The sequence below is a fragment of the Arachis ipaensis genome, chromosome B03 (genome assembly GCF_000816755.2).
Source record: "Arachis ipaensis cultivar K30076 chromosome B03, Araip1.1, whole genome shotgun sequence".
NCBI classification, from domain to species: domain Eukaryota; kingdom Viridiplantae; phylum Streptophyta; class Magnoliopsida; order Fabales; family Fabaceae; genus Arachis; species Arachis ipaensis.
The window spans coordinates 19623661-19628088 of NC_029787.2; positions in this window are offsets into that span (position 1 = coordinate 19623661).

The window sequence follows — 4428 nt, forward strand, 5'->3', positions numbered from 1 at the left end:
ACGCATAAAAAGATGATTATTATTGTTATTACAGAGATGTATGATAATAGATTATTATTCTGTGTCATAATATAAGAAAGTATAAAATACTTTCAAGCATGATGGGCAGGTCACTTTCAAGCATGATATATATGATTATATTAATTACATAACTTACACGCAATGTATCTATTTGTAAAAAGGTATAACTTGCATTGTGGCCACTGGCCAATTATGAAATTACATACTCCACATGCATTGGCAGATAGAGATATTCATGTTGCTAATTAAAGCTTCCAGATTTAGAAATTCCACATAATAATAATTCACCTGAAAAGTAATTAAGATAAGTGCCTTTTGCTTCAAACATGTGTCATATCAAAATCTAAGTAAACTAATGGTAGTAGGGATCAATCATAAAGTGTTCACACAATGCAAGTAGTCGCAGCTTCAAACAACTAGATCTATCAGTCCAGTTTTTCTATAACAATTTAAAAAAAATAAATATTTATCATCAATAGAAACAGAGCAAAACAGTACCTTCTTCATCATCAATGTCCTCCATCACATGTTGATAATAGTCTTTATCAAGTGCCATGCTTTCTTCCCCGTCCTCACTTAGTTTAGTGCTTGGTCCTTCAATTTCCACATCTATCACATTTTCCTTTAAGAATTCGTCAATTTTCGTAGCCTTTACTCCTGGCATCCTCTTACCCTTTGTTGATATTCTTTGCTCCAACATTGCACTTTCATTTTGTAGGATAGTTTCAGGAGAAGGCAAAGTTGTGTCATCTTGCCCTGTTTGAGTCTCTTCATCTGTGAGTTGAATATTCTGTTGCTGCCCTTTGTTGATTGTGAGTTGAGTATAACTTGGACAACTCCGCTCTTGGCTTAGACTTGTTGACACGTCCTTGTTCATTTTACGAATTGCTTCGAGCTTCCTTGTAAGTTCATCTGCCTCCATGTTTGTAGGCTTAGACTTCTTCAAGCCTTGTGTTGATTTTCCACCCTGCACTCCATTCTTGACTTTCTCAGCAGTAGGCATAGTCAATAGCTCCTTTCTCTTTTTATTTTCTGGCTGTTGCGGTAGAATGTTTGGCTGTACTTCCAAGGTGGTAGGTGTGAAGTTAGTTCTTTTGCTTATAGAGTCGAATGTGCTTTGCAGATGACTAAAATCCAGCTTCTTTGACATGGATTTCTTCTGTCCTTTGGTTGCACGCATCTCCAATTGACTTTCAGGTTCATCCACCCTTCGCTCAGCTTTCTCCTTGTCATTAGCAGCTGCAGCTTCCATTTCATATTTCTTGCGTTCAGTTACAATCCTTTGTCTCTTAGCCTCGAATTGTCTAAGAAAATTCTTACTTGATATAGCTTTAAGATCAATAAATTCCTTATTCCTACACAAATAAATTAGTTAAGTAGAGTCAATATACCCATCAAAATCAATATAAGAAAAATGTAAAAGACTAACAAATTAACAAAAAAATAAGTATTACTTACAAATAAAAATGTGAAGAAGAAAACTTAAGTATACATATGTACATATTAAGCAATAAATTGCTTAGGATGACCAATTAGAATCAGAATCTCCAATGAAGTCTGCCTCATATTCTTGGGCAAAAGTCACTTGGGGAACCGTTTCAATAACTGTGGGTCGTAAATCAGTCCTCTCCAGAATAAGTTCACCATCATCAGCTGGTATGGCAGGGCTCGTTATACGCTCGTGTTGTTCACTATAGTGTGTTTGACGGGCCTCAGACTCAGATTCGTCGCTTGTTTTAAATAATCTCTTGGGACAGTTTCCATAACATAATGTTTGTTATGTTCATATGGATCTTGCACATAAAAACATTGATGTGCTTGAGATGCTAGTATAAAAGGTTCATCCTGGAAGCATTTCTTATGGAAGTGAACAAATGTAAGCCCATACTTATCTCTCCCAGCATCGTACCACTCACACCGAAATAAGACAACCTTAAAACGCCCATAATAGTCTAACTCTACTATCTCAAACAACCTGCCATAATAAGCTACATTGTCTTGGATTGGACTTTGATCTTTAGCACTTGCAAAGCTTGAAGTTAAAGCAGTTAATGTGACACCACTGTTTTGTGTTTTTCTCCTTGCCTCACGTTCCACCGTGTGAAACCTGTATCCATTAATTACATATCCAGAAAATCTTCTTGCAACAGAGCTTGGACCTCGAGATAATTCTTTTAGCCAGAAAGGCACATTTGGATCCCTCGCACGAGTTTCAAACCACTGTGCGAACGTTTTGTTGTGGACTTTTGCTTTTCTCCATTTCGTTCCCCGCTGATTGTTAACCTCTTCCTCATGCTCTCTATAATTAATAATAGTTAGGTTTGATCTAAAAAATATGGGTGAACTTGATCGGAATAAAAAAAAGTTTAATTAAGTTACTTAACATAATCTGCCACTTCTTCACAATTGTGTAATACATACACATGGGCTTGAGCAATTGATCTGTCATCTAGATTAATTGGTTCTCCATTTTCCACGCCTAACGAACGACCTTTGTTAGAAAACAACTTTGATGGCACAACTTCGTCTTCGTTAGGATCATCATCATTTCGAGGCCGCTTATTAACTCTTGTTTGCACACCTCCGTGCAAGTATCTTGAGCAGAAAGTTAAGCACTCCTCAGCCAGATATGCCTCTGCAATAGAACCTTCGGGCCGACTTCTATTGCGAACATATGACTTTAATGTACACATGTACCTTTCCGGAGGATACATCCAACAAAACTGCACCGGACCTCCCAATCTTACCTCATTTGCTAAATGAATGGGAAGATGAACCATTATGTCAAAAAAACTAGGGGGAAAGATCCTCTCAAGCTGGCATAATGGTTCCACAATCTCTAACTCCAGTAAATCTATCTCTTCCAGTGTGATGAACTTTTTTCACAAGCGACGAAAAAAGGAACTTAGTCGAATCAACGGAATGGCCACATGATCAGGAAGGATGCTTTTAATCGGTATTGGTAGTAAATAGTGAAGCATAAAGTGAGCATCTTGGGTCTTATACCCAGAAACGTTTCTTTCTCCTAGATGTACACAGCGTGATATATTCGAAGCACTGCCATCAGGTAGCTTTGTTGTCTTCAAAACACCACAAAAAACTGACTTCTCTGCAGCAGTCATAGAAAAACATGCCTTTGCCAACTTTGTTCTCTTGCCATTATTCACCTCCTTTGGTTGAAAATTTTTTCAGATACCCATTTCTTTTAAGTCATATCGAGCATTCAAATGGTCCTTTGTCTTACCTGGGATATCCAAGAGAGTTCCAATTACACTGTATGTCAAGTATATTCTTCTCTATGTGCATGACATCTAAGTTGTGACGCAGTGGGTTCTTGTGCCAGTAAGGCAATTCAAAGAAAATTGATCTTTTTTTCCAATTCCATGGGAAACTATTTGATGTACTTTGCTTATTTCCAAAGACATTCTCAGCATTTTGTAGCATCTAAAAAATTTTGGGTCCTTCTATAACAGGTGGAGGGGGTCTTAATTCCTGCTTCCCATTAAAAGACCTTGTATTGGTTCTCCATGGATGATCCATGGGTAAAAAGACACGATGGTCCATATAAACTGTCTTCCGACTGTGTTTTAGTTGTAAGCTACTAGTATTTTTGTTGCAACAAGGGCAAGCCAACTTTCCCTTTGTACTTCACCCAGACAACAAAGCATAAGCAGGAAAATCGTTGATTGTCCACAAAAGAGCTGCCCGCATGTGAAAGGTCTCATTCTTTGACGCATCATAGGTTTCGACCCCTTTTTCCCACAACAACTTCAAGTCTTCTATCAATGGTTGTAGATACACATCAATGTCTTTACCAGGTGATTATGGCCCAGGAATAAGCAAAGAAAGCATACAATATTCGGGTTTTATGCACATCCACGGAGGCAAGTTGTATACCATCAGCATCACGGGCCACGTGCTCCATGAAATGTTCATGCTACGAAATGGGTTGAACCCATCACTTGACAAGCCTAGTCTAATATTGCGAGATTCTTTTGCAAATTCTTCATCCATTTCATCAAGGTTCTTCCATGCCAAGCCATCAGCAGGATGCTTTAACGTCCCATCTTTTATGCGCTCCTCATCATGCCACCTCAGACTAGCTGCCGTCTTTGAGCACATAAATAATCTCTGAAGTCTTGGAATTATAGGAAAGTATCTCAAAGTCTTTGCAGGAATAGGACGGCCTTTCTTGTCAGGTTGGATCTCGCTATTATCATTGGAATTTTCAGTATATCGAGAAGTTCCACACACACGACAGTGTTTTTCATCCTTTAGTTCTTTTCTATACAGGAGGCAATCATTAGGACAAGCATCAATTTTTTTATAATCCAGACCTAAATCTCTTATCATAGACTTTGTCTTATGGAAAGATGAAGGTATGTTAATGTCAGGCATTGCCTCTTT